The 20897-nt window shown below is 38.1% G+C and overlaps 1 protein-coding gene and 1 long non-coding RNA gene across 4 annotated transcripts in view; one reads left to right on the plus strand and one right to left on the minus strand.

Annotated features, from left to right (window-relative positions):
- The window catches only part of LOC124384584 (little elongation complex subunit 1-like), a 294671-nt gene that overhangs the window by 48364 nt on the left and 225410 nt on the right, over nucleotides 1-20897 (plus strand). The window lies entirely within an intron of this gene.
- LOC124384719 lies at nucleotides 12175-13303 on the minus strand. The gene is made up of 3 exons (XR_006925525.1): nucleotides 13268-13303; nucleotides 12881-13049; nucleotides 12175-12296 (listed from the first exon to the last, which is right to left on the minus strand). It is a non-coding gene; the product is annotated as an uncharacterized LOC124384719 (long non-coding RNA).

Genomic DNA, 20897 nt, shown 5'->3' on the forward strand with positions numbered 1-20897 from the left:
ATACAAATTCTTGCAACTATTCTCCTACCTTCTTTATTATCTGACGATGTGTTGTGCCTATTAACCTATTACTCTTCTCATTTTTATATTTATATATATTTTTATATGATTTTTTTCACCTACGTTTCTACTTGTGTTTTGAAAATATGTGCATATGCTGTTTGAGTATAGTTAAGGCATGAGAATATAGTTAAGAAATGAGAAACAAAGACACATTCTGACTTATAGACATCTCTACTGTGATGTCACACAAACACGCCCCGAGCTCCTCCTGTGACGTCACCCCCACCCCCCCCCGTCTCTCGCTCTCTCTCAGACTACATTTTATTACGCACAAATAGAGCATTTCTCACACAGATAATGTGGTGATACAAATAAATATGATGTTCTTTATGTGTAAGTTTGTCTCTGATGAAAAAGCCGGTGGCGACTGCAGCAAGAACAAACTCCCCGAGACGGCATAAGGAAGAAACCTTTAGAGGAACCAGAGGAAACCCGTCCTCATCTGGGTTTCACTGAATGTCCATTTATTACAGCTAAATGATGTTGAGGTGAAGTGATGATCAGATACAAACTGTAGTCCTGAGTCAGTGTAGCAGACTGTTAACATAAACTACAGTCCAAATCCCAACCCTCAAAACTCCTGTTCTTACTCTGTTTTGTTTCTGCGTGGACTATTTCAGCCTGGGGTCGTAAGTTTTGGACACTTTGTTTTTTGTGTTTTTTCCTACGAGGACATTGTATTTTACCTGATAGTAGTAGTGCACATGTTTGATCTAAAATAATGAAAGTAATGAGAATAAATTCTTTGAACAAATTATCTTATAAAAAATAAATCAACACATGCACACACACACACACACACACACACACACACACACACACACACACACACACACACACACAGTGTATATGAATATATAGGTGCTCCTAATAAAGTGTTTGTAATACATGAACACAATTAGTATCATTGTACACACAGTAACATGGTCATTTTTTAAACATATGCACAGAGTCGTTAAAGACTCCTAATATAAATAATACAAAATTACTGTAACATATAAATATTGAAAATGGCCCTGAATCCTGTATGTACTGTAGATGTTTTGTTTGAAGTGTTGTGATCATGAAGATGAAATCCTGCAGGTTATTTGGGTTTGTACTGAGTGATAGTTGTTTCATAAACACCTTCTTATAAAATCCAACTCAAATGTTAAATAAAAATTCACTCTAAATTTGTAATCAGCGGCGTCTCACCATCACATTCCACTACGGGAGCGCAGGAGGAGGAGATGCCCGACTGCATGGAATACAGGAGAACATCAAATCTACCATTAGATAACTGCAGAACACAGTGTAAATAACGACATATTTTCCTTCAATAAATCTGGAAATGCAGCCATTACGCTCTCACACAGTCGTTACTCTCTTTATGTTCTCATTTTCAGTCCTAACTATAATGATGTTCATGACAAAACTGGCATGAAGAAACGTGTTCACATGTCACATTTTCATCTTCAAATTGTATCTCGGGTGGTGATGCCACTAATTCATGCTGATTTTGCCAAGGTGTTAATGATCAGTGTAATTACTGTAACATATAAATGCTGTGGTGACCCCCGTGTGTAATGCTGCATGATGGCACTGCTGGAGGATTACACCAATGGAAGATTAAGGAGAGAAAGAGTCTCCAGGGACCATGATGATTTCTCGGCCCATGATGATGACTGAATAATAAGTTGATTTAGATTCCTACAGCTGTGCTCCTGGATCTATGTGATCTATGCAGCTGCAGGACGTGATGACTGGCTTCTTGGTGACTTTAACAATATGTAGAAATTGTAAACATTGTCCTGATGTAGTCTATAATATGACAGGTGACAGAGGCTTCACCCCTCAGACGCTCCTCACCTCCAGAAATGCAGATGTGGAGCTCTGGATGTCTCAGGTGGAAGACTTTATACCACCCGGAAAAAGTGTGTAAGATTATCAGGGTGTGTGGTGTTTTGCACAATGTGGCACTGAGGACCAGTTTCCTCTCCTCCTGACCTCCCTCCCCCTCAGCATTATGACCCTGAGCCACAGCCCCCTGCCCCACAAGAGCGATATAAACTAAGTGGAAGAATCCATGAGGAGGTCATACAGCGTTTGTAAGGAAGACAAAATAATGGTTGTTAATAGTGTTTATTGTGACTCTTTGTAGTAAAAGATTAAAATCAAGATTTAAAAAAAGATTAAAAAAAGATTTGACAAGACAGAAATAAAAAATGATTAAAAGACGAGACGATCTACAAGATACAATAGCTTTACACTCAGCTTTATACTATTGACTATAAGTGTAAAACTATCATAAATAGCCATAAGAGAAACAGAAAGAGGAAAAGGCATGTTCAGACTCTCTGTTTCTCTTGTCTTCTTTTTTCTATTTCTCCTTTTCTTTTGAATGTTTTCTTGTCTCAGCTGAGCAACAATTTCCTCCCATCGCCTCGGACTCTCATATAATGATCTGTTTTATTCTCCGAAGTCTTCTTTTCTTCCTCACAGAGATTCTGGGTATCCTGGAGCCCCCTGTTGGTCTGAAGCTGTAAGTTGTTCCTCTCCTCTATGTCAAGTTTAGTTTTCTCTCTTCGTCCTCTTGTTTTTCCTCAAAATCCAACGTGGGCTCAAACTGAGCAACACGTTCCTCCAGTCGCTCTTTCTCTCTGATCAAATGATCTCTCTCCTGCTCTGCACTATTTTTATTTTCTCACAGTGATTCTGAGTATCCTGGAGCTCCATGGTGGTCTGTTCCAAAGTGACCTCAAGCTGAGCAACATGTTCCTCCAGTTGTTTTTGTTCTCTTGTCCAGCTCTCTCTCACAGTCTACAGTTTTCTCCAGTTCCTCATGGATTTTCAGGGAAGACTGGAGCTCCATGGTGGTCTGTTCCAAAGTGACCTCAAGCTGAGCAACATGTTCCTCCACTTTCTTTTGCTCTCTTGTCCAGCTCTCTCTCTCACAGTCTACAGTTTTCTCCAGTTCCTCATGGATTTTCAGGGAAGACTGGAGCTTCATGGTGGTCTGATCCAAAATAAACTCAAGCTGAGCAACACGTTCCTCCAGTTGTTTTTGTTCTCTCGCCCAGCTCTGGCTTCTCTCAGTTATGTCCTGTTCCTGCTGCTTTCGCTCAGAAGCCAAAGTAGCCTCCAGCTTTTGCACCGTCTGTAGCAGAATGGCTTTCTCTTCTTTCTCTTCTGTTATCTTCTCTAACATTAGAAGAGAAAATGCATCCAAGTCTTTCTCTACTTTCTCCATGTGTTCCAGCTTCTCCTTCATTTCAGCAATCTGCTTAGTTTTCTTTGTTCTTCTGGTTTGAAAAAACTCTCTCAACCTTCTGAAGAGCTCCATGTTTATGCCTCTTTACTCACAAGCAAAACCTCGGAAATGAGAGAAACAGAGACGCATTCCCAATTATAGACGTTGCCTTACTGTGACGTCACAGGCAGATGCCCGCCCTCCGTCTGTGACGTAACCCGGTCTCTCTTAACCTGACACTATGCGCATGCGCACATTACAGAGGTAAAGAGCGGATAAAATATCATGTCTTCACAGCTTTTCTGTTGTTCCTGAGAGAAGAGCGATATTACAGTCATAAATAAGATAAAAACGGCTGTAAACTGTGTATAAAGCGAGTGAATCCGAGTTGAGAACCGGAAGTTGACCGGAGTGACTCTATGAATGTTGCAGAATCATAAATGACCAGTAGGTGGCAGTGTGATGTGTATTAGAGCTCACTGTCACAGCAGGTAATTAGAAGTAGTGGAGCTCTAATGACGTCATTAATAGCGAGGACAAGACACACAGCAGTTTGGGATTCTTTTATTGACTTTATTGATTAATTGATTTGGAGTATGATTGTGTTTCTGATCAAAGTAAGTTCATGTGTATGGAGTAAAAACAACCTGTACATTTCTCACTTCCAGACAGTATTATGAGATGTTCATCTGCTGGAAGTTCATGTTTAATGCTGCATGTTTTATAGGATTTATGAGCTGGAATAAATGTTTTACTTTTAAATGTTTTCTTTTAACCAACTGGTGCATTTTTATCTTTATGCTTCAGATGAGTTTTATAAAAACACATTTTACTACTTATTAAAAAATAAAACGTCATTCTGAGTGAAACCAATTGTTTATTAAATGCATTATTCACTAAATAAACATCAATGAAAACTGGATGATTTGTTTTATTGAATGTAAAAATATTAATTTGAGGATAATTGAACTTAATGAATTGAATAGTTTTGGATTAAATGAAGACTTTACTGAACTAAACAGCACTGAATTCTCCTTTAAATGAACTTAAGTTTACTGAACTAAATACTGTTACTTATATGAAAATAAACCCGGTTTCTTGAACCCTGTTCTGTTTCAGCCCCACTTTTGGGCCTCACAGCTGAAAATGACCTTCCTGACTTTCAATGGTAAAAGTTCCTGACAACAGTGTGCTACATACACAATTTACATCTCTTTTAAAAGAACACAGATGCTGAAGTTCCTTAGAAAAAAATGTGTACGTCATAAAAAAAATTTTCATAAATAAATACATGAATTCGGTCCTGAAACAATCCAGAATAGTGACGGGTTAAAAGTCACATGTGTAATGAGTTTATATTTCAACTTTGAAGAAAATACAATAAAAAGGAGATTCCTATAAACATTATTCTGAGACTGTGTGTAGTCCTTTTCTCCCTCCGTCTGTTTGAGGAAAAGCAGCCTGATAACCAAATGTACTGGGAATAATAACATTCACACAATAAGCATAAGACTGGTATTTGACCATTAGAAAAACAGAAGAAGAAGAAAGTAATGACAATAAAAGTAGCACAATGCTTCCTTCAGTGCCTCTGTGAATAATAGAGCACATCTGGACCTTCCTTTTATCCTTCCATTCTACAAACAGCACATCCTCTTCTCTCAGCCAGTGATGAGGCCTCGAGGAGCTTTTTCAGAAGCTTGTTGGTGATGGTTTGAGGGTTTCTGGTTTGAAAAACTCTCTCAACCTTCTGAAGAGCTCCATGTTTATGCCTCTTTACTCACAAGCAAAAACCTCGGAAATGAGAGAAACAGAGACTCGTTCCCAATTATAGAGGTTACCTTACTGTGACGTCACAGGGAGATGCCCCGCCCTCCGTCTGTGACGTAACCCGGTCTCTCTTAACCTGACACTATGCGCATGCGCACATTACAGAGGTAAAGAGCGGATAAAATATCATGTCTTCACAGCTTTTCTGTTGTTCCTGAGAGAAGAGCGATATTACAGTCATAAATAAGATAAAAACGGCTGTAAACTGTGTATAAAGCGAGTGAATCCGAGTTGAGAACCGGAAGTTGACCGGAGTGACTCTATAAATGTTGCAGAATCATAAATGACCAGTAGGTGGCAGTGTGATGTGTATTAGAGCTCACTGTCACAGCAGGTCATTAGAAGTAGTGGAGCTCTAATGACGTCATTAATAGCGAGGACAAGACACACAGCAGTTTGGGATTCTTTTATTGACTTTATTGATTAATTGATTTGGAGTATGATTGTGTTTCTGATCAAAGTAAGTTCATGTGTATGGAGTAAAAACAACCTGTACATTTCTCACTTCCAGACAGTATTATGAGATGTTCATCTGCTGGAAGTTCATGTTTAATGCTGCATGTTTTATAGGATTTATGAGCTGGAATAAATGTTTTACTTTTAAATGTTTTCTTTTAACCAACTGGTGCATTTTTATCTTTATGCTTCAGATGAGTTTTATAAAAACACATTTTACTACTTATTAAAATATAAAACGTCATTCTGAGTGAAACCAATTGTTTATTAAATGCATTATTCACCAAATAAACATCAATGAAAACTGGATGATTTGTTTTATTGAATGTAAAAATATTAATTTGAGGATAATTGAATTTAATGAATCGAATAGTTTTGGATTAAATGAAGACTTTACTGAACTAAACAGCACTGAATTCTCCTTTAAATGAACTTAAGTTTACTGAACTAAACAGCACTGAATTCTCCTTTAAATGAACTTAAGTTTACTGAACTAAACAGCACTGAATTCTCCTTTAAATGAACTTAAGTTTACTGAACTAAACAGCACTGAATTCTCCTTTAAATGAACTTAAGTTTACTGAACTAAATAAAATCCAGAATAGTGACGGGTTAAAAGTCACATGTGTAATGAGTTTATATTTCAACTTTGAAGAAAATACAATAAAAAGGAGATTCCTATAAACATTATTCTGAGACTGTGTGTAGTCCTTTTCTCCCTCCGTCTGTTTGAGGAAAAGCAGCCTGATAACCAAATGTACTGGGAATAATAACATTCACACAATAAGCATAAGACTGGTATTTGAACATTAGAAAAACAGTAGAAGAAGAAAGTAATGAAAATAAAAGTAGCACAATGCTTCCTTCAGTGCCTCTGTGAATGATGGAGCACATCTGGACCTTCCTTTTATCCTTCCATTCTACAAACAGCACATCCTCTTCTCTCAGCCAGTGATGAGGCCTCGAGGAGCTTTTTTCAGAAGCTTGTTGGTGATGGTTTGAGGGTTTGTGGACTGAATTTTCCCACATGCTCAGATGTTCTTTTTTTTAGGAGATCTCTAAACTGTGCTGGACAAGTGCCATGACAGATGGTCTACAGACTGGCTGGGGTGTAAAATTATTATTTCACCTCTCTTCAGGTGTGTTGGGGGATACAACCAGTGAAGACTGGGATTTTCTGTCTCTCACTCTTACTGGTAGAGCTGAAACAGGTGCTGAGTTTGGAGACTGCGTGAACCTCTTTTCTGGTTGATGGCTGGTGTGTGGAACCCACTTCTCCTCAGAAGATTTAACTAAATGGCTGTTGGAAGACAAAGAAAGAAAAAAAAATAGCATTGTATATCAAATACATACTTTTGTAGTAGTATGAAATCAGGAAGGGGGCAAACACTTTTTCACACCACTGTGTATATTTATTTGCATGTTTGTCACACTTTAATGTTTCAGATCATCAAACTAATTTAAATATTAGTAAAAGATACACAAGTGAACACGACATGCAGATTTTAAATGAAGGTTTTATTATTGAGGAAACAAAATCCAAAACTACATGGCCCTGTGTGAAAAGTGTTTGCCCCTGTTAAAACTGTGGTTTATCACACCTGAGTTCAATTTCTCTCACCACACACAGGCCTGATTACTGCCACACCTGTTCACAATCAAGAAATCTCTTAAATAGGACCTGCCTGACAAAGTGAAGTCAACCAAAAGTAATGGAGATCTATCAGTCTGGAAAAGGTTATAAAGCCATTTCTAAAGCTTTGGGGCTCCAGCCAACCACAGTGAGAGAAATTATTCACACATGGCAAAAACATGAAACAGTGGAGAACCTTCCCAGGAGTGGCCGGCTGACCAAAATTACCCCAAGAGCACAGCGACGACTCATCGACGAGGTCACAAAAGACCCCACAACAACATCCAAAGAACTGCAGCCTCACTTGCCTCAGTTAAGGTCAGTGTTCATGACTCCACCATGAGAAAGAGACCTGGCAAAATGGTCCACATGGCAAAGTTCTAAGACGAAAACCGCTGCTAAGCAAAAAGAACATAAAGGCTCATCTCAGTTTTGCCAGAAAACATCTTGATTCCCATGACTTTTGGAAAAATACTCTGTTGACTGATGAGACAAAAGTTTAACTTTTAAGAAATGTCCAATTATGTCTGGTGTAAAAGTAACACCGCATTTTAGAAAAAGAGCATCATACCAACAGTGAAATATGGTGGTGGTAGTGTGATGGTCTGGGGCTGTTTTGCTGCTTCAGGACCTGGAAGACTTGCTGTGATAAATGGAACCATGAATTCAGCTGTTAACAAAAAATCCTGAAGGAGAATCTGTTCCTGAACTCGAGCTGAAGTGAACTTGGGTTTTGCAGCAGAACAATGATCCAAAACACACCAGCAAGTCCACCTCTGAATGGCTGAAGAAAAAAAAATGAAGACTTTGAAATGGCCTAGTCAAAGTCCTGACCTGAATCCTATTGAGATGCTGTGACATGACCTTCAAAAGAAGGTTCATGCTCAAAAACCCTCCAATGTGGCTGAATTACAACAATTCTGCATAGATGAGTGAGTTTAAGTTTTATCAGATGAAGGGTAACTTAGTGTGCAGCACTGCATTATTGTGTGGGTCAGGGGTCATTTGATCTGGTGTAGAATATCTGGGGAATTTGGGGGACATTTACATTTTAACAATGTAAATTCCTGTGTTCACGTTTTCAAGGCCCAGTCTAAAAGGAGTAAGAGAAAATAAACCCTGTCAATTATACCCATTTTATTATTATTACATTTGACACTTCTGTTCCTCTAAATTTTAAAATGATGGCTACACCACTGAATGTGTCAGTAATAACAATACAACTAACATTACTACACATAACTACTACTTCTTCTTCTTCTTTCTGCTACCATTAGGGGATCATTCATCTCCATACTACTCTGTCCTCTACAATCCACAAACTCACAATGCAACACTTCCTTCAATAGATCAGTAGGAATGGGATCTAACTGACATGTTGTTGATTTAGCTTTGGTAATAACATTATACAGCTCTTCCTGTCCTGTACATGTAAAACAGTGTAGATGTGGAGTTGTAGGTGAGATTGTGTCAGGAGATGCTGTCAGAGGTTGGACCTCCACAATTGTTTTTTTAATGTTATCAATTTTTCAGTGAAGAAATTCATAAAGTCCTCACTACTAAACTGTGATGGAACACATTTTTCAGAGCCCTGATTTGTAGTTAATTTAGCTACTGTACTGAAAAGGAACCTGGGATTGTTTTTGTTGTTTTCTATGAGTTTGCTCAGGTGTTCAGCTCTAGCAGCTTTTAGCGTCTGTCTGTAGCTGAGCATACTGTGTTTATACACAATTCTAAATACCTCCAATTTAGTTTTCCTCCATTTTCTCCAGATTACGGGCTGTTCTCTTGAGGGCATGTGTATGACTATTATACCAAGGTGCAGGTGCTTGTTCTCTAACCTTTTTTAACCGGATGGGGGCAACAGTGTCTAATGTGCTAGTGAGGATAAGGTCTATGTTGTTAGTTATTTCATCAAGATCATTAGCAGTTATGGGTTTAGTGAGAAATTGAGATAAATCAGGCAGGTTATTTATGAATCTGTCCTTGGTAGGACTATTGTTCCGACCACTAAGTCAATAACGTGGTGAAACACGGCTAATTTGCTCTACCGGTAGTGTGTACAGTATGAGGTAATGGTCTGTAATGTCATCACTCTGAGGTAAAATATCTATATCAGTGACGTCTTCTCTGCGGGATATTATTAAGTCTAGCGTGTGGTTAAAACGATGAGTTGGCCTGGTGACTTTTTGTTTAACCCCAAAAGAGTTTAATAAGTCGACAAATGATAATCCTAGAGCATCGTTTACATCATCTACATGAATATTAAAATCTCCTACAAGCAGCACTTTTATCAAAATTGATCAAGAGGTCTGAAAGAAAACAAGCAAACTCTTGAAGAAAATCAGCGGAGGGCCCTGGGGGTCTGTACATGCTGACCAGAGCGAGTTTTATATGTATGTCTGAAAGTTCAAATTTAAGAACGAGCACTTCAAATGATTTAAAGCTGAATCCTAATCTCTGACTAACATTAAGAGAGGCACTATAAATGGTTGCTACAACCCCCCCCCCCCCCCCCCCCACAGTCTGACGGGCTCATGCTTATAAACATATCCTAATGGTGTCGACTGCTTAGACCCATATAATCACCTGGTTTAATCCAGGTCTCAGTGAGACAGAGTGCTGAGAGATTATTCTCTGTGATCATCTCATTTACAATTTACAATTACAGTGCTTTGGGTGCAAGTGATCTAATGTTTAAATTATAATTTATTATAAATTAAAGATGGGTGAAACAACATGCACACTAAAGTAGATGAAACGTTCGAATTTTACCATCTTCCTCTTTTTGTGAATCATTTTCCATCTCTTCAGGTTGCTTAAACAGATCCTCGAAGCTGTCGATGTCAAAGACTGGTACAGAATCCAGGTTCTCTTTCACCATCTCGTGTTCAAGATCCACCTATGGGAAGGACATCCGTACCTGACCTCTGCAGAAGCATCCAATTGCACCAAGTTTGGCTTGACAGACAGGAGCGCGTGCCCAATGGCAGGTAAGTGCTCACTGTGCTTAGTGCTCACTGGGGTGGGTTTGGAGATGCAAACTAACTAAAGTGTCCTGTCAGGAAGTCTATAGCATACAGACTTTTAAAACATAGATGTAAACTATAATAAACTGATAATGCTGTATGGATCACAAATAAATAAACATTTTATTTATTTACAAATATCTATACATAAATAAAAATCTGATTTATTAAATGTAAAGTTTTAGAGATAAATCGCGATTATTATATTTGTGACTTGGTCTGACGACAAAGGAAGCTGATTTGCGTAATGCATTTGATGATGGCTGGGGGAACGGGCTGTGTGCTGTTTTTTCTCCATGATTCCAAAGTCTTCAGAGCTGCTTCAGGGTTGCTGGGTGCCAGATCATGAATGGCATAGATGACTGAGAGCTGCACTTCCCATGGCATACCTGCACACAACATCCAATACAAAATTAGTATCTGCTAAAGCACAAAACTAAAAATCAGAGAATAAAAATAAAGATCGATAAAAACATCTTTATTTGATGTTTCAGAAATACCTTTTGAGAGTTGTTGTGTTACAAACTGATTTATGCTTTTTGCCAGAATTTGAAATGACATTGGCAGGTTCTCCTTAAGTCCTAGTTGACCAAGTCGCCCTGTTTTAGAAGAACAAAGAGACCATGAGTGAAAAGCTGAGAAATCCAGAAATAATGTGAGCTGATGCTCTGAAACAGGATTTACAGTAAACTTACCAAGTAGCCTGAACACTGCTGCTACACAGACGTCTCGGAACGGTGTTTGCTCTGTTCTTGCTTGCCTCAGCCAAGTGTTCAGGATCAGCCAAAGATCCTTCCTAGTAAATAAAATTGAGAAATCGATATGTTGAGGGTCTTTGTGGTGGTTATGGAGCAGCCATTGTGGTTCTACGATCAATTATGGGTTTATACAAGAATGGGAACTTGCAATATTTCAAACAACCACTAGAACTTTGACCCTTAATGGAAAAAGTCAGGAATAAGAACTAGGTCCTAAAGGTAATGATGCTTTATATTGTACTTTACACCACTGAGAAAGCCGGGGGCAGAGCACTGGGTCAGCCATGACTACAGCACCCCTGGAGAACAGAAAGTTAAGAGTCCTGCTCAAGGGCCTAAGAGTGGAACTTTGTGATCCTGGGGCTTGAACCCCCGACCTTCCGAAAAAAGACCCTCTCATGGTGAAATACTTACAGCTAAAGTTACAGAATTCTCTCTGACTGTCTGAACACTGATCCTGGAAACTTCATTTATAAATGCACAATAAACATTTCCTCACAGAAACATCACCATATCAACAATTACCCAATTTTTCCCTGTGAGATCTTATTGTATTAAAGATTAGATATAAAAATAATAACTTTGCAGCTGAAATCCTCTCAGCGCTGATGTTATAGAAAAATAATGATTAATTTTTGATCATTCAGATTCGAATATTAAAAAGCTGAGAATATGTTGAAGATGTTTTGCATTCAGTACCGTATAATATTGGTAATGGTCCAAGTCCAGCCCATTTGTGCACACAGAAGATCCAGGCTGAAGATGTAGTTCCAGGTAGCAGGGCAGAGATCATAACCATACCAGCTGTTCTTCACGAACCTCAGACTGCTGTCTTCCAGAAAAGACTTCAGGGTGCTGGTGATCATATTGTAGATGTTTCTTGGTGGCTCCTGGCAAAAAATACATCATTATTTAATACCCAGTGCAATAAAACACTGTTTAACTGACAGCATAGTTCAACATAAATGTACAAGGAATTTGTCCCACTAGATTACACTGATACTTGGAAATTAAAGGGAGATTAAGAAAGCAGTAAAATACATGAAAAGTCCAGTTGAAAAAAGATGCTTAATAACAGTTCTGGCCTGACAGTAATAAACATTGACACTGAGAGAAACACTAAAGATCAACAACTTACCTCATCCCAGTGCAGATAGTTGCTGAGCAAGTAAAATATCTTTCCTTTGCTTTCAGGTTGCTCACTACGTGAATTGATCGGCATAAAACACTTTCATGGGACAAAATACTTGGCCATGCTGTGATCATGACCATAATCACTTTGGGGGCTTCAAGAAACTCTGCAAAGCAACAAAACAATAGGACGTAAATACAGTGTATAAAAAGAAATACATTGGATAGATAAAGTCAACACACCCTTATAAAATTGCAGGTTTTTTAAATATAAGATGGAAACATCATCAATAATATAAATATGCAAGCCAGTGATTCAGTCAGTAACCAAAACCATGTGGGAAAACACCATACTGACAGTGAAGCATAGTGGGTTTAACATAATGCTTTGGGGCTGCTGGTCAAAACGCTAAATAAAAGCTGAGGAATTTCAATTTCAACATGTCAATGCCCCAAAGCACACATTAAATTAAACAAAGACGTGGCTTCAGGAAAGGAGACTCAAAGTTCTGGAATGTTCCAGCCAGAGCCCAGACCTCAATTCGAGCTGTATACAGGAGAGCACCTTGCAATTTGAAGGAACTTCAAATTGGAAAAGGAAGAAGAGTGGGATAAAATTCCCAAGTGTAGATTCGTTTTTTGTTTGTTGTTAGATCACATTAAAGATTTGTTAGATCACACAATTGACTTCTATGTATAAGAGTCTAGATCATTTTAGTAGATAAGTAATGAAATATCAGTATAATCTCACCTTCTTTAAGGAGTCTGTAGGCGAGAGCATGTGCTTTGTGAGAGTCTCCTCTCTGTTGACACACGCCTACATAAACCCTACAGAGAGACTGCAGGAGATCATGTCCCATAAACCCTCTCTCCACCTTGATCTTCTCCAAAATCATAGACAGAAACGTCTCTGCTAATGACTAAATAAGACGGAAGAAAATTATTATTTGATATATACAGCTAGACCGGGTTTAGAAAAACTACTAGATATTGTATGAACTAAAAACTAGAGTCAGAATTTGCCAGGACCAGTGAATTATGGATCAACCTTAAAAAATGTGAAAATATAAATTCACAGCTAAAGAATAAAGTGTTTAAATCGCATGCACACTAAATAAAACAGAAGATAAGAACTGACCTCGTTTACACAAAACTCAGAAATGACGTGTTTCTCTTCATCTCTCAGAACAGGAAGTTCACTTGTTCCTGTGAGAAGTGCATGAATCCTGTCTGTAGGTAAAACATCAGAACAGGACTTTTGTAGTGTTTCTAATGCACTATAGATGAGAGATTGTGTTGTGTGTGTTGTGTTTACAGAATCAGGTGAAGCAGCATCAAGTCGAGGCTTTTGAGCTTTCCTGGGTGGTGACATGTCTGATCCAGTTCTCTTTGCTGTGGGCTTTGGGTCTGTATGAATATTAAATAAAACTGCACAATAAAATAAACAATAAAACAAAGCTGCGTGTTTGATTTCTGCATAATGAATATAATTTTCTATCTGATCATCTGATCATTTGAGGAAATGTACAAATAGGTTTAGCACATGTTTATATAAATCTGTATCTCCTCTAGAAAATAGTTTATAACATGTCACATCTAAATACCTTTGTCAGCTTCCTGCTCGTTCTCAGTCTGCGTGGAGGAGCACTTTTTCTCTGTAATGACAAACAATTTATTACAGTCAAAGCAAATACCTTCTACATCAACATCTACAGAAACTCAGAGAGATTTCAGTGTTACCTTTGTTCAACTCATTTCCCTGTTTGAAGAGTTTTTCCTGTTGAGGATCAAAAACAAAAATAACATTTAGTTTTATTTAGTCACAATTCTCACTTCAGTTCAATGACGTCTGCGTCTGTAATCAAAAGAAAGTACCTCGATTAAGCAGATGCTTTTCTCGAAGCTACTGATTGTGTACTTCAGGCCTCGGATTTCCAGATTTTGTCTGGTGTTCACTTCTGTAAAATAATTTACAAAATGAAATGAAAAGGTGCTCAGATCACATTATCACATTATATGCTCATTAAATACAACTGAATCATGCAGTAATAATCAACTTGTACTTTCTTACACACCTTTAAGTTCCAAAAGCTGTTTTTCAACACTGTCATTTCTGTAGGAAAGAAGAAGTCAAATAGAATATATTATTATATTATTATATTATTATATTAAAGCTGCAATTATTTTTCCCATTGAAAATGACACAAAATAATTGTTATACACTGTTACTAAAATTATTATTATTATTATTATTATTATTATTATTATTATTATTATTATTATGAACACATTATTAAATATTAGTTTCATTATAATCATTTGGATTAAAAAAAAAAGGAAAAAAATGAAGTAAACAAACAATTCCCTAGGTTATATATGTGTAGCATACAATTACAGAATACCTTCAGAATCTAGAGTGAGAATTATCTCATTTAAACATTTGAGAAGTTGAGGGCCTCGCTCAAGGGCTAAATCAGAATAGAGAATTCAACTGAGTTTTCAGATAAAATATAAACAGAAAGAACAACACAAAACAAACAAACAAACTTGTGAGTTCTGATATTCTGCATCTTCAGAGTCTTCAAAGGCTGAAGCTCCGACTGGCTTGTGCGTGTCTTTTCCATTTCTGTAGATCTTTTCTAGTCTTTACTTCAAGTTTGATGAATCTGGAAAAACAGAAAACATTTTCAATCACAAATCCTCCAGTATTTTCATTTTTTATAACAATCACCTGTACGATCATGCTCAGTGTTTCTAAAGTGTATTTTCCCCTTTTTTTGTGTGCAGATTATCCACAAGGTGACTATTAGAAATTTAATGTGTAGGTTTTCCTGAGAAGGGGGCGTGGTGTTGTGGAGGAGGCGTGGTCTGGGGGCGTGGCGCACGCCCGCTCAGCTCCTGAATGACGTTTTGCCGGTTCGGTTTTTATGAATGACGATGGGACGTGTTTACTCAACTGCTTACAGCCTTTAAAGGTATTCGTGAGAATAATGTAGTAATGATGTTACATATTATGACGATGTTGGAAGTTTATTGATATGTTTCATGCTAGCTAGAGCGTGCTTCCGGAAGCTGTGACTAACGTGACTAACGGGTGACTAGCGAGGATCATTCATGAAATCGGTGACACTAAAGATCAGGTCTGTGAACATGAACTTGTAAACTTACCGCTAGTGTGTTTCTTCTCAAATGAATCGCGGTTGGTGCGCGGTGTTCCGGCTTTTAAGCACGCAGCGCACTGTGACGTCACATGTGTTATTGCGTCACGTGTGCGTTGCATTACAACGCCACTGTGTTGTACAATAGATATAGAGTGTGTGGTTTGTCTACAGTTAAATACTTTACCTTGTGGGTATCTAACTAAATATACACTATTACACGAGGACTAATGGAAATTGATCTCATCTTACATTTTCAATTCTCAATTCTATCATTATTTGCTTTGAGATTGTTGATGGAGGAACATAGAGAAGGTCAAGAGAGGAGTCGTGGTATTGTATCAGGAAGTCTGGTGTGTCTGAGAAGTATGTGAGGGTGATGCAGGACATGTGTGAGGGTGATGCAGGACATGTGTGACAGCAGTGAAGTGCATCAATGATCGGCTCTGAGCCCTTTTCCGTTTTGGACAGGTTAACGGATGAGGTCAACTCTTTTTTTTTTTTTTATTGATGCACTTCAGACAGAAAGACACTTAGGTGAGAAAGACAATGGAACAGTGGTTAATTTAGTCCAACAACAAGTTATACCACAATCACAATTATGAATGTGAGCATCAAGAACAGGAGAAAGAAAGAAAGAAAGAAAGAAAGAAAGAAAGAAAGAAAGAAAGAAAAGGAAATAACAACAGAAAGAACAACACAAAACAAAACAAACAAACAAAAAAAAACACCCCAAAAGATTTTGCACCTAAGTACATTAACACTCTCAAAAGATATATGTTTTCCTTTCTCCTTTCTACATCTACCAAGAAGTCAGGGACAGGGGGAAGAGCTCAAAAAGTCCAAACAAAGAGAACAGGATTTTATTTTTTTCCCGTTCCTCTTTTTCTTAAATATGATAGGAATGGTTGCCAGGTGGTGCAAAACTTTTCTGTAACACCAAGTAATGTAAATCTGATCTTTTCTATTTGAATAAACTGAGACAGGTCATGTATTTAATGAGAAGAACTGGGTGGGTGAGGATTCTTCCAGTTCAGTAATATAAGTCTCTTTGCTACTATTAAACAAAAGGCGAGCATGTTTGATTGTAAGGATGACAAGGAGGGATTTGTGGGGTTGAGTCCAAATAATGCTATTAGGGGACATGGTTTAATATCTAAAATGAAGTATTCAGAGATTGATTTAAAAATTGATGTCCAGAAAGAGGTCAAGGCTGGGCAAAGACAAAAGTATGATAAAGAGTAGCCGGAGCCGCCGACACCCATCACAAGTTGGATCCAAACCAGGGTTAATTTTAGATAGTTTGGTCTTTGTCCAATACACTCTATGCAACAATTTAAACTGGATTAACGAATGACGGGCGCATATAGAGGAGGAATGTACACGACCAAGAGCCTTGGACCATTCCTCATCCGTGAAATTATAATTAAGGTCCGATTCCCAGTTACTCTTTATTTTAGAAAGCGATCAAGAGCCCGATTGAACAACGAATAAAAAAATAGTTTTATAAATATAAGAGACAGTACCCTTACAAAGTTTTGTTTCTAAAACTCGATCAATCTCTTGTTTAGGAGGTGGGTGCAGGAAATGAGAGGATGTGCTCCTTAAAAAATCACGAATTTGGAGATATCGGAAAAAATGAGTTTTATAGAGGTTGAATTTTTCTGACAGGTAGGAAAAAGTGACAAATGTATTCTCCTGAAAAAGATCATTAATGTTTACAATGCCCCTTCTAAACCACAGTGCAAAGGATCTGTCCGAAATAGAGGGTAGAAAGGAGGGTTTTTTATAAATAGGAGACAGACCTGATGCTGCCTGGAAATCAAAATGTTTTCTAAATTGTTTCCAGATTTTAAGGCTTTGTAGAACTAAAGGATTGGAGGAGTAATCAGATGTCTTCAACGCTAATGAAGAGCGTAATAAAGCATGCAGAGGCACATGAGGACGGACGAGGTCAGACAGGAGTCTCTCCGTGGACTATGATGTTTGCCGACAGTATTGTGATTTGTGGTGAGAGTAGGGAGCAGGTTGAGAAGAGTTTGGAGACGTAGAGGTGCGTCCTGGAGAGAAGGAGAATGGAAGTCAGTAGACATGTGTGTGGATAAGAGGGAGAGCAGTGGAGTGGTGAAGGTGTACGAGTGAAGGGGGACACCGATAACCATTGCAGCCGTCTAAACTGTCCTCTGTAGTCCTCTGATGTCTGATTTTACAGCTGAGCAGAACCAGACAGTTATTAAAGCAACTCCTGTTTGGAGAGATGGTGGTGCCCAGGAACCTAAATGACTCCACTGCTGCCATAGTGCTGTTCATGATGGTGAGTTGGGGGTGAGCAGGGGGGTTTCTCCTAAAATCCACAATCATCTCCACTGTATTGAGCGTGTTAAGCTCCAGGTTTTTATGACTGCACCATGTCTCTCAGGTCTTTCTTCACTGAAGCAGGGTCGTTGGCTGAAAACTGATTTTACAGCTTTTTAGAGTAGCTCCTCTCAGCCACTCTATGAGGATCAATAATGAGGATTAATCTTCCTCATATTAATGAATTAATCATGTACTACAGAATTTGAAAATAACTTAACCGAGAACAGAAAGCTGAGGGTACATTGGGAACAAGTTTCCCAAAACTGGATTGTTGCAATCTAAAAACATGTTACCTGAATCATTATTTCTGCTTATTTATGCTGTGCAGGTGATTGTGTGGATCCATAGGGTAGTGGTCATCACATCTGCTTTACATGCTGAAGGTTCTGGCTTCAACTCCCAGTGGGACCATGCAGGTTGTAAACATGAATAAGGTTTATATATTACAAATTGTTACTCAATCCTGGAAATAAATAAACAGTTTTGCATGTTTCTGCATTGTGCTTGTGCATCTCAGCATAATGTCCAACTTTTGAGGATCTTTTGGTCGACTTCACTTTGTCAGGCAGGTCCTATTTAAGAGATTTCTTGATTGTGAACAGGTGTGGCAGTAATCAGGTCTGTGTGTGGTGAGAGAAATTGAACTCAGGTGTGATAAACCACAGTTTTAACAGGGGGGCAAACACTTTTTCACACAGGGCCATGTAGTTTTGGATTTTGTTTTCCCTCAATAATAAAAACCTTCATTTAAAATCTGCATGTCGTGTTCACTTGTGTTATCTTTTACTAATATTTAAATTAGTTTGATGATCTGAAACATTAAAGTGTGACAAACATGCAAATAAATATACACAGTGGTGTGAAAAAGTGTTTGCCCCCTTCCTGATTTCATACTACTACAAAAGTATGTACTTGATATACAATGCTATTTTTTTCTTTCTTTGTCTTCCAACAGTCATTTAGTTGAATCTTCTGAGGAGAAGTGGGTTCCACACACCAGCCATCAACCAGAAAAGAGGTTCAAGCAGTCTCCAAACTCAGCACCTGTTTCAGCTCTACCAGTAAGAGTGAAGGGGCTGGATGTTCTCTGGTTCAGGCAAACGTTTTTGTAGTTTTATTATCAAAAATAACCTAAATATATTACACAAATGCTTAACATATAATGTAACGTTGTGTTTTGGGAAGACTATTTTAAGGAATGTGGTGATATTTTGCAATGAGCTCAGACAGCTAACGTGCTTCATTTGAAGGTCATGTTCAGTTCACTTTGTAAAATTTTAATGAAATGTTTCAAAATATACGATTATTGTGTAAGTTATAGTTATTACAATAAACTGTATTTAAATGGGTTGTGTGTTGTGGAAGGAGTTAATAGAATCGAAAGCATATGATACACAGTCATACACCTAATGCTAATTACAAATGCTAAATTGAGAATGAATCTTTCTTTTTGGATAAATCTTTGCTTGATTTGCGTTAAAGGACGGCTTAAAGACCAGACAGAATCCTCTGCCAGCTGGTCAGTTACATTTCACCATCCGTGTTTTGCTTTCTGTGAATCAGTTTTGGCTAACGTTAATGCTAAACACGTGATTATTGAGTTATAGTTATAGGGTATTCTTAGCCTTGTTAACCCTGTGGTTATTTATGATCTTAGATGTACAACATAACGTGCTTCACATAACATCCGGTCTAAAACACAGAAAATATATCATCATGTTGAATTATCAGCAAATGTCTAGTATTTCAGGAGCTTAGCGTGGTTGTGATCACCTCTGCTTCACACACAAAAGTGGTCGTAAAACAATAAGGAGAGACAAAAGCCCCATGTGCTAGGTGGCCAAGTTTTTAAATAAAAAAATACAATGAAAGTAAATATAAAGTAACCGTATCCTGTTAGAGGGAAAGAAATTCCACCATTAGGGTCCCTTAACTGGTTCCATTGTGTAGTGGCTAACATGATTTTCAAAGCCCTTTTTCTCACTCTGGATGTATACAGTTCTTGAAAAGTGGGCAGGGGGACACCGATAACCATTGCAGCCGTCTAAACTGTCCTCTGTAGTCCTCTGATGTCTGATTTTACAGCTGAGCAGAACCAGACAGTTATTAAAGCAACTCCTGTTGAACTTTCTAAGCTACTGAAGGAAGTACATCCTCTGTTAAGCCTTTTTAACAATGGAGTCGATGTGATTGTCCCACTACATGCCCTGAGAGATGGTGGTGCCCAGGAACCTGAATGACTCCACTGCTGCCATAGTGCTGTTCATGATGGTGAGTTGGGGGAGAGCAGGGGGGTTCACCTAAAATCCACAGTCATCTCCACTGTTTTGAGTGTGTTAAGCTCCAGGTTTTTATGACTGCACCATGTCTCTCAGGTCTTTCTTCACTGAAGCAGGGTCGTTGGCTGAAAACTGATTTTCCAGCTTTTTAGAGTAGCTCCTCTCAGCCACTCTATGAAGATCAATGATGAGGATTAATCTTCCTCATATTAATGAATTAATCATGTACTACTGTATTTGAAAATAACTTAACTGAGAATAGAAAGCTGAGGGTACACTGAGTTTCCCAAAACTGGATTGTTGCAATCTGGAAAAATATTACCTGAATCATTATTTCTGCTTATTAATGCTGTGCAGGTGATTGTGTGGATCCAAAGGGTAGTGGTCATCACATCTGCTTTACATGCAGAAGGTTCAACTCCCAGTGGGACCATGCAGGTTGTAAACATGAATATAAACAGTTTTGCATGTTTCTGCATTGTGCTTGTATCAGTAATGGAGAAAAAACATTCCAAAATTAGAAGCCAAGGGCATGGTTCTACTGGGACTCGAACCCAGGACCTTCTGCATGTAAAGCAAACATGATGACAACTACACTAAGGAACCTGTTGTTGACAAGCCTGATGTCCAATGTGTATAAATAGAAACATTTTCGAGATTTTTCTTAAACAAAAATAAAAAGACAAGTAAATCCTGCTAGTGGGAAATTAAAATCAGAGGCTCAAGAGCATGTCTCCACTGTGGGTCAAACCCAAGACCTTCTGCATGTAAAACAGACATGATGACCACTACACTCCAGTATTAACAATCAATGACTGTTTCTTCCAATGTTATAAATAACTATATACTGCTCCTTTATCTGCTGACACTTCAACATTAGAGGCCTTTTTCAAAATGTATGTATTCCTACAATAAGTGTGGGTACAGCATTACAATTGGATGAGTTTATATCTGATACAGAAATAGCCTTAGC

Source organism: Silurus meridionalis, chromosome 4 (assembly GCF_014805685.1).
Source record: "Silurus meridionalis isolate SWU-2019-XX chromosome 4, ASM1480568v1, whole genome shotgun sequence".
In the NCBI taxonomy this organism is placed as follows: domain Eukaryota; kingdom Metazoa; phylum Chordata; class Actinopteri; order Siluriformes; family Siluridae; genus Silurus; species Silurus meridionalis.